The sequence below is a fragment of the Gavialis gangeticus genome, unplaced genomic scaffold (genome assembly GCF_001723915.1).
Source record: "Gavialis gangeticus isolate Ggan-Ray unplaced genomic scaffold, GavGan_comp1, whole genome shotgun sequence".
In the NCBI taxonomy this organism is placed as follows: domain Eukaryota; kingdom Metazoa; phylum Chordata; order Crocodylia; family Gavialidae; genus Gavialis; species Gavialis gangeticus.
Window position 1 is genome coordinate 61,718,368 of NW_017728995.1, and position 10,702 is coordinate 61,729,069.

At 41.0% G+C, this 10,702-nt stretch overlaps 1 protein-coding gene across 1 annotated transcript in view; it reads left to right on the top strand.

Annotated features, from left to right (window-relative positions):
* The window catches only part of AMER3 (APC membrane recruitment protein 3), a 68,313-nt gene extending 58,297 nt beyond the window's left edge, over positions 1 to 10,016 (top strand). The window contains exon 3 of the mRNA XM_019503705.1: positions 5,610 to 10,016. The gene's annotated coding sequence lies outside the window, so the exon portion shown is untranslated. The remainder of the gene's footprint in view (positions 1 to 5,609) is intronic.
* The last annotated feature ends 686 nt before the right edge of the window (positions 10,017 to 10,702 follow it).

Genomic DNA, 10,702 nt, shown 5'->3' on the forward strand with positions numbered 1-10,702 from the left:
CTCTGGGTGCGACTCTCTAACCAGTTGGCGACCCATTGGACTGTATGGGTGTCCACGCCACAGTCCCCCAGCTTCCTAGGTAAAACATGCATCTTGGGTTGGGAAGGTAAACTGATAGGGGGGAAAAAAAAGACTCCTGCACATGAAAGCTTATCAGAAGCAGGGAAAAAATCTATTCATTTAAGGAAGAAACTGAGAGCAGAGGGTGCTTCAGGCCTTTTCAGGCATAGCTGAAATACTATCAAATATAGAATCTTAAAAATAAGAGATAATGAAAGAGATGCTAAAAAAAACCAATTTATTACATTGGTATAAGCCTCTAGGACTAAGTGATACTCACCCACGTGTTCTGATGGGATTTACAAATGAAACAGAACCACTAACAAAATATGTACACTCATTAAAAAGTGAGCCATGCTGTCAAAGACTGGAGGTGTTGGACCAACTTTTAAAGGTGCCAGGGATGATCTGAGAGGTTATATAGCAATGAGCCTTTCTTCAGTGCCAAATAAACTGCCTGAAACTATAAAGACAGCTACTAGAGTGACTCCTCTGCTCATCTCTGGCTGGTACTCTTGCTCTCATCTGCCACCCAGTCTTAGCAAGAACTAGATAGCAAGTTGGCTTGTGTAATACAGGTAAAAAGTGGGCATCACAATTGTCCCTTCTGACCTTAAATTCCACCTGTGGGGTGGTTATTTTTATCTGCTGCTTTTAAACATCTCAGGTAGGCAGTTTATCAAAAGCATTTCCTCATATTCTAGGCAAGGCCAAAGTGTTCATAGACTTTGCATTTTAGGGAGACCACCAAGCAACATTCACACGAGCTTAAGTATCACACAACTGTTGTCATAACTTTTATGACTTCCCCTCAGTCCTCTCATATGGACCCTAAAAGATAACGGTAGTAGTTATGGAACAGGAATTCTGAATAGCTAACTGTCTACAGGTCTGCCATTTACTTAAGGCATTTTATACACACAATTAATTTCCCTCAGTCTCAATTTACTTAAGTGTCAAGTGCATGGAATAGTTCCTTTGTACTCCAATTTAGGAGGAAAAAAATCAGAAAGCACAAAGCTGTGATACTTTTCAGTTCTATAGGCAACCTCACAATCTGACAGAATCACCTCCATAAGCATAAGGTATATTCAGGGAAACAAGAAGAATAACATTCATTGGTAAAAATAATTCAGATAGCTAGAGAATGCGGTCATGCTTTTCAGCTTTAAAAATTTAATTTTCCTAACCACATGCTAAACCTCCTCATTTTCTTCTGGCAACACTAACAAGTAATGGGCTTGGGCAGTTTAAGGCACCACACCTCTCTTCTTATTAGAAAGCATTCTAAATGGCTGGGTTATGGCTAAGAAGTTGTCTGCATTTGCCAGAAACAATCTCAAGGTTGAATTTGGGAGTTCATCCAATGAATTCCTGAATCCAAGCTGTTTGGCTCTGGTAATCTTGGCAAACAAAGGCAACCCACATGCACACATCTATCACAAATATTAATACTGCAGTAAGGGCCAAATTCCTAAAGCTCTGCAGTTCCAAAGATATATTGAGTACATGTTTTATTCAAACATGAATAAAAGCAGACTGAACCACTGTTTCAGCCGCTAGATGGCAGAGATTCACAAGCAATTTTGGTATGTTAAGGCTGGGATGTGTGAACTCTACCTACACCACATAAACTGGCAGAAATTCTCATAGTTAATGGACTATGCTTTGAGGTGCTGGAGGATACAGTTGATTACTTTGTTAGATTTTAAACCCAGAAGAACCATATTCACATCCATGACCTTTAACCTGCAGAGAGATAGGTTCCTGGTTCAAGTTAACTTATAGTTTCCCCAGCTTCCCAGGATGCTTTGAAGCCCTGGGCTGGACTGTCTGCTCCAGTGGAGCAGGGTTGTCCTCACCCTACTCCTCCCTAGCTGGAGCACCATTACTTCTCCGGCTGGCTGAGAAGGGGGTGGGAAACCCTGCTCCAGATTGCCTCTCACAGCTCCAGAAGCAGGAGGCATGGCCAGATTGTGGTAGCCTGAGGGGAAGGGGTGGGGGGCATTAATCCCCACTCCTTGGAATAGGGGACACCAGCCAGGTTCTGTCTAGTTTCCCCCAGCCCTGAAGGCCCAGGCCTAGCCCCAGCCCTGGGTGAGGAGGGCAGATGGTGGGGCTGGGCCCTTTCCAGCTGGCTGCAGCTTGGGCTGGGGCACAGGAGCTATGTGCCTGGATTGCTCCCAGCTCCCTGTGCCAGGCTGGGCTGGGCTGTCATGGAGCTACTGCAGTGGGCAGGGCTCTTCCCCACCTCCTCCTCCTCCTCCTGTCCCCTCACCTTGGGGCCAGGGCTGGGACACTCTGTGCAGCGCTTCCTTGGGGCTCAGGGCTGGTCATGTTTCCCTGCCCCACAAAAGCCTGGCAGGGGCTGTTTCCCCCTCCCTTTCCAGGCACACCCTGGCAGGGGTTTCTGCAGGCTAGGGTGAGGGTTTAACCCCCTCCCCAGTCATACTCAGGCTGTGAATGCCTGGTTACATCCTTCCCCACCCAGCTCAGCTTCCCTGTGGAAGGAAAGGAAGGGCTTGCTGTAGCGTGCCCCCCACCCCCCCAGCTTCCAGCCTGACTGCCTGCAGCAGGCATCTGGCTGCATTTCCAGAATCAAAAGTGAATGCCTGTTCACTTGCTTGTTGGTTCAATCTATGACTACCCTGCAAAGATTGAATCAATTCAGACTTTGGCTTTTTGAATGTCTGAACTTAGTCAGGAGTATCACAAAGTCACTTGGTTGGCCAGGGGAGTCTTCCTGCAAGTATATGTGACACACGACTCTCAAAAGATCAGAGCCCCACATCCATCTGGGAAGAATGCCTGGGCCAGGGAGACTGCTGCAGAAATGAATCCATTCCTAGCCTCTTTCATGCAAAGAAATGAGTCATGGCACAAATGCGAGAGCCAGTTATGCTCTTTTACTTGGAAAACCTGGTGGGTCAGTAATGCACAAGCGACTGTGGGATTAGGAGGGAGCCTGGATCCAGGTACTAACACAATAATACCATTACCAGATTGGAGTGGGTAAGAGAGTCTGTCCCTAATAAATAAAACTGAAATGCTACTAACTTCCTTTTCTCGGCCATTATTGTATTTCAATTAAAAACCTCAGACTAAGAAAACTGGATCATTGTGGTCTGAGGAAAAGGGGTGAGAGGGATGGGGATGGGGAGAATCTCCTCACAGGAATCTGTGTACATACATTGCTCTTCTCTCAATTACACAGCACAATCATTTACTCTTTGTAAATGATTTACTCTCACCAAAAATGGAAAGGCTGAAAATAATCTCTCGTTCCCTGGCACTCTTACCAACCTCCCCGACAAGTTACCTTTTGGCTCCCTCTGGTGGATTAACTCTGCACTTCCCTTCTTCATCTTTGCAGTGAGGAAACATTAATACCTGACAAGGAGTGGAAAAGGGGTGACGGGCTAGTGAATCTTCTCCTCTGTACAGAGAAATGCATGTCTGAAGCCAGGTCTCCAAGCAGGCTACAATCAGGGGACATAAGGTGTCAATACGCCAGGAGCATGTGTATGCACATCCTAGCCAACTGCAGCTATTTTTGGCAAATGGAAAGCTGTGTTTAACATATTTAAATGACGACCTCAAAAATTATTTACTCACACTGAAAATGGAAAGGCTGTAAATAATCTCCCTTGTTGCCTCATTCCATCATCAGTCACTGAATTTTTTTGCTCAACAATCTCAAGGTACATCAAATATTCCCATTACAAAGTGGGGCTGAGCAATGGTGCAACTCTGGGTCTGGCATCCCTACATACCACTGAAATTGTGTTCCCATTTCTGTTGTATTCATCACCATTCTCACTTTGGTGGCACGTACACAGCCATAGTACTTCTAGCATTTAGTCTTGGGACTACAAGCCATCCTGAGATCTTACGAGGACTCTTGAGAACCTGGAAAATCCACCCAGAAGCCCACAACAGGTAGCCACATTCCCAAGTGGAGCTCCACTTCTTCACATGCTCCCCAACAAGTTATTGGCTTCCCATTCTTTAGGCTCAGGATTTAATCAATGTAATCACCTCCTAAAGGAAAACAGAGTTTTTATCCTCTTGGCAGCGGGAGAAGGGGGTGAGGTTCCTGATCAATTGTGGCTTGCAAGCTCAACTAACCCTTATTTTTCCCCTGTTCGTTAAATTTTGTCCTGTTCCTAGGGCTGTCAAAGGAATAAAATAAAATAAAATAAAAAAAAAACAATGAGAACCTGGCATTCCAAAGACCAAGCAAAAAAGCAGGTAAATGTCCGGTAAAAACAAACCTGCTCCAGTGACGAGGAGCTCATGTACATGCTGGGATTAAATATTCAGAAGCTTGAACAATTGCATGAATCAAAGGAGGCCTACCCCAAGGCCCGGTTCTCCTACATCCCTTATCAAGCCTCCTAAAAATGGCTGCCATGATAATGTACTGGAGGTGCTTCATGAAGGGATGCATAATGGCCAGTGACTCCACTCTGGTATGTTTGAAGGGTGACTGTGAAGACAGTTCCCTTACCAGGCATCCTGAGATGAGTGCACAGACCTGTTCTTCACACCCAGCAACTAAAGGGGTACCATCTTGCTGCTTCTCTCCTATGACACCCCATCATTACCCTCCCCTGCCGATCTCCATCCTCCGTTCCAGCTGTCCATGTAGGTGGAGAGAGTTCTAGGAAAGATGGCGGGTTGATTAGTCTGCTCCACAACATTATGACAGCTTTAAATGGCACTGTACGTGTTGTAGTAATGGGAGCAAAGGCTTGGACTTAGCTGTGAAGAGAGCACTTGACTACATCCTCTGCTAGCCTGCACTCAGAACAGTCAGAGCAGAAAGTGAGTCATATGCACCCCCAACCCAGCAAAGTGGTGCTGCTGTTTGCCTGGTACGTGACCAAACAGATACGACCCAGTTGTCACAGCATGCACGTGTATTGTAGCATTTTCACTGTTGGCAACATATTGGAAAGAGTCTTGGAGGTAATTCTGAAGAGCAGCCGGAGCCCTGAAGATAACAGAAATCCTGATGAAGTTTAGAGGAGTAGTATCACTACCTCAGGTCTCATCCCAGAAGCCTCAACACCGCCTGAAACAACAGTCTACAAAGACCTACTCAGTTGTCTTCTTGGCCTATACTGACCTCCGGTTTCTTCATCAAGGAGAAGGCTCATTTCTCACTCTTGCTTCTTCAGGGCATTGCTGCATTTTCCTCTCTGTTGCCATGGTCTTCGCTCCTTGTCCTCCCTTGCCTGACAGTGTTGCAGCACGTTGACCAGCTGACTGGTTCATCCTGCAAGGGCAAGTGCCAGGGAAACGCACTGTACAGTTGTGGCACCACTGATCACAGTGTTAAAAATCACAACAAAACGGTGTTTTCTGCAACTGCTCTTAATGTGCAGTAGCCAATTACTATTCTTGCTGTTAGCTATACTGTTGCATATATTCTTTCAACATATATTGATATTTAAAAAAAAATGCAACTAGTTTGTTTTGTCCCCCCTCTGTTTGGAAGCAGTGTAAATGTGAGCACTCACTATGTTTTTTTCCTTACATTTCAGGTACAACAAAGAAGAATCCAGCTGTAAATAATGATGGCTTTCCAGTTGTGTCTATGTAGTAAGATTCAGTCACACTGAGGTAATACTCATGTCAGAAGCAACCAGGATTTCTCTTCCAGACACCCTTGGAGACAAGTGTAGATGAAAAATTATGCTCTTCTGTTATCTTATTAACAAATACTGGTAGGAGCACATGACAGCTTCATACTATTGAATCCAGGTTTGCAAATGAAAATGCTCCTCCATCCCTCCCCCCCAACTGCAATGAGATATTGCAAAAGCTAAATTATGACAAGAATGCTTAACAAAATGGATAGCTTTTCTGTCATATTGTACCATGTGACAGTCTTTCAGGCAACTGAAAACACTTTTTTTTTTTTAAAGTGAAGGTATGTGATGAATAAGAATTACATATGATTTAAATAATTTAGACAACTTTACTTCTTTTGAAAATGTGAATCTGTCAAACTTTACAGAAATGGTGCATTTTATTGTAACAGTTTAATCTTAAACTCAACTGTGCATATTACATGTGTGTGTATATATATATATACACACACACCAAGATTTACTACTTGGACTAAGACATTCTGTAAATAGGGAGATAAAATTACTAGAAAGTATCAAAGACTTTGCCCTATCCCATCCAAAGATGTTTGTTTACCGTGTACCATAATTGGGAAGGGGTATCAAACATGGTGTTTGAGAATTACTATTAAAAAGATAGATTGTTCATTTCTGTTTTAAGGGAAGGAAAACAATGTTTATGTATCAAACAACTGCTGTACTGAATGCTGTACAGAATTTTATTTTTCTAATTTAGAACCCAATCTCAGAACTTGAGGTAACCACCAATTTACCTTTGATTTGCTATGGTGGTTTAGGCCAAGAGAGTCCTTATTTTTGTACGACGGTTGTAGCCTGTGTTCAATTACAAATTTTCACATACCGTCATGGCATACAGCATTAAGACTAGGTAAATAAAAATTCTTTGGTGATGTAGTGGTTCTTTCTGGCCTTAAAAAGAATGAAGAGGCCATTAGATCATCTTGTCTAGTTTTCTGCTTCAGGCAGGGCTTAACATCTGATGCTTTAGTGCTTGGTGGAAAAGCGTCCCGTAAATGCATGCAGAAAATTGTTTGATGTAGTTAGAGAGAAAAGAATGAGGTGATGGACTATAATTCCTTCCCAACTCCCCTAATCATTTATGTCTTGAAGTAAGTGATGTTACACTTCATGTACATACTTACTGCTATTAGTTGCTAAATCCCTTGCCCTTTTTAAAACACAACCAGCCACATTAGTTTGGCCTTGTCTATACTTTGCAGAATCTGAATTGATTCAAGACATATGGCACCAAGAACATAATTCACCAAAGGGTCAGATATGGCACATGCTTTCTAGAAAAGCTTTCCTGGGGTAGCTATGGAATAAAAATTCCTCCTCAGGGCACTAACGTTTCCAGTACAGGCCATCTTTCAGCATGGAAGATTTTACACTAAAAACCAGTCTTCTCAAGTATACATAACTACCCATGACTGTCCAACTGCAGGCTGCTAGGGATTTGCCATTTAGAATATAAAGGGCCCCAAATCCCAAACTACTCATCACATAAGCATCCCTTCAGAAATGCTATGACACGCTATCCGTGGGCTAATCAAATAACAACAAACATAAGGCTTACGTTCCAGCAATAGAGCACAGTTATATAAGAACTTTTTGTCCTTCACAAACCTCTCTTCCTTTGGAATTATTCAGCTGGCTTCTTTCTCTTTGCCACGTTTACTTCCTATCACTGCAATTTTGTTGGCTGATGAGAGCAAAAGCCAGGATTTCTCCATACCATTAACATATTTCAAACCTCATACCTCCACTGCTTGCAGGCTAAGTAAGAAGAGAGAGGGAGGAAAAAATCAAAGTAATGGAAGTAGAGAAGTCACTTAGCTCTTCATCTGCTCCTCTCAAAGCACTTGTCAGTACTACTACTCCCCTTTTTCAGAGGCACAGAGTGCTGAAGTGACTTGTCTAACTGTCCTGGTTTCCCTTTCCACAGTCTGCTGGTTTCTTCCTGTTTCTTCCACTCACTTCCTGGCTCTACCTATTGCTTTCCTTTTGTCCCTCAGCTGACTAGGCTAAAAATACCTTGTGCTTTCCTTTCCTACTCCCCATCCTCCATCATAGGCCCTTGCCCAAATAGTCACACTGAGGAGGTCGTTTAGAGTCCTTCTATTTTCTTCACACTACTTACACTCCGTGGCTCTTTCTACCGAGGAGGTTTTCTTAAATTTTTTAATCATTACATCAGTGCTAGTACAGGCTCCTCCTGTGTCTCCTATTTTTTTTATGATTCTACAAGTTTCTACAAGGAGGACTTAGGCTAGTCGTTAAAAGGTACGTACTAACTAGGGGGTGGTTAAGCATTTGAATGGATTAGCTGGGGGGAAGAGGGTGCGAAATCTGTCCCTAGGAGTTTTTAAGTAGAGAAGCAACAAAATATGGCTCAAATGGTTTAGATGCTGATGACCCTGCTATGAGCAAAGGCTGAGCTAGATGACCTCTTGAAGTCCCTTCCAGCTCTCTTTTTCTATGAATGCGTGTTATTCTGTGGTGTACTTGTAAAGGCTGGTTGACTGTGTTCTTACCACACTTGTCCAAGTCTAGCATTTACACATGAATCCCTATACACTCTTTTTTAGCTGAAACAGAGCAGTTTAAAAGTCTGCTATAGTCTATATGCTGACAGTCTTTTAGTCCAGGCAGTGAGAGTCAGATTTTTAGATTCAGAGGTTCACGGTTCAGCTATTTATCATTACTATAAAAAGCATATCCAGGGTCAATGCATTAAAGCATATGGCAGCCACTGGGTTATTCCAACTCCTTCAATTACCATTACCCAGTGAAGCTGTGTGTGCTGGTTGTAACAGGGGGAAAAGTTTGAAAATGTTCAGTATGGAAAATAATTTACTTAAATCTACCTTTATTTGAGGAAAAAAAAAAGTGAATCTCTCTCATGACCCACGTTGAATCAGATAGCATCCCAAACACTTGCAGCACACTGGTTTGGAAACTGACATTTGGTCCAAATGGTTGCACTGGACATGTTTTCTTTTCTTGGGTGAAAAATTAAGAGTATCTTGGTACGTTCAGCCTGTATAATGTGAATCTCCATTGTAATATCCAGTTTGACTTACTTGGGTGTCTTTATCTAATGGATTAGCAAGTCTGTTTAGTTTAGACATCTTCAAGACCTATTACATTTTAAATGACTGGCATGTAGGAAGTAAGATGAATGAAGAAAGCCTATGAATATGTTTTAAGATTGTTAGATTTCTTTTGTGGCTAAAGATACATTTGGTCGGTTTCTATTCAACCAGACATTTTTCTTGGTCCTGCACCCCAAGATGTGTAAAGGGAGTGTTACTGGATTTGTTGTTTGCGCATATACAAGATCATAGATCCAAAGAAATGGGTAGTTTCTTAAGTATTAAAAGCAACCTGTGAAGATTGAGAGAAACATGTTTGCATCATAGGTCTTTTCTGGTCCATTGTGATGAAGAAAGAGTCTCTGAAAGGAATATTTGTGCTAACTAAATCAAGTGTCATTCCCACTTTCATTGCAAAACTCATTGAGGATCTCAAAGATATATGTTGATTTCTCAGCTGTTGACACTTTAATGAATTGTCTTCCAAATTTTATAGGACGGGAGTTAGAACACTTATAAAACACTGCATGCTTATAAAAATGATATATAGTCTGAATAAAAATAACTTTTCAATAAAACCATCAGGTTTTACTTGCATAATATCTGGTATTTGACCAATCAAAGAGGCTACCACTTTTCCAAGAGAAATCTGGTGGACCAGGCACACATTTTTAATCTGAGACATGCCAAATGTTGTTGGTTTTGGACAAGGCTCACAATTTTCATGGCTTCTTTGTATATCATAAAAAGGGTATAAACTACTCCTCCTTTCCTTTAAAGAATGTATATTACCAGATGAAATTCAGTGGAGTTTTGAGGATTGGCAAAAATAGATATAGAAATACTTTTCTATGCATTATGTAAGTTAGCACAACTGTCAAAGGAGTTGTGACTGCACATACCAGCAATGACAATTTAAGATGTTAAAAAATGATATATTAGAACAACATGAATGATATTAATAAGATGTACAATACAATTTAAAGCATTTCATTATAATGTTATACTAGTCTACTAAAATTCTTTTTGTCTGAAAGTAACATCAACATATTTGAGTTCTATCAGATACAACATTAATGATGCATAATTTACAATTTTGTAAGTGCTAGGGTGGATGGAAAATTTGTCATTAAAAGAGAGGATGAAAAGTTAAGCACTAAGCAGGGCCTAGCAACCAAAGGATGTTTGGGAATGTAGTAAAAAAGTTTATCGTGCCATTCTGCTCTGCATCAAATTTGGTGTTTACCTTCTAGATTACTGTTTTCGCTCAATAAGTCAGTTGAAAAATGTTTTTTGTGTTAGAAAAACCTTAAGTGCAGTTTCTAAAATATGAATAGTCAACCTGTTGAATTTTCAGTATCTCTGATTTAACATGCAACTAAACTGCGTACATTTATATGCTGCTTAACATATTTTGTTAACTATTTTTCATATTTATCATATCTAATGTATAGTATGTTTTATGTATTATATTTTAGTTATCATATTCTACATTGCACATTAAAATCACTTGAATCCTATGTTACGTTTGGCCTCTTTTAAACATCATGCTATTGATTTATTTTACATGCCATTAATGATTTAATATGTTATAGCATTGAAAATCCATTATTCAAGAATGTCTAATGCTTCCAAGTTTTATTTAAATCCTCAACAGATTTCCTTCATTCTGATGTGGCCTTGTCTAGACAAACTACAGCCCCTCTGTTACTAGGACTTCTCCATTAGGTAGAAGTACATGTTTCTTTGTATACATCAGTTAAATAGCACAAGGTTTTCTGGTGAAAGAATACCAGTTCATTATAATTAGATGCTTTGGAACTAGTATATACACTGAGGATTATGTTGTTATCTGGAACTGGCTTATTTCCTAAATTTAAGCAGGTGCTG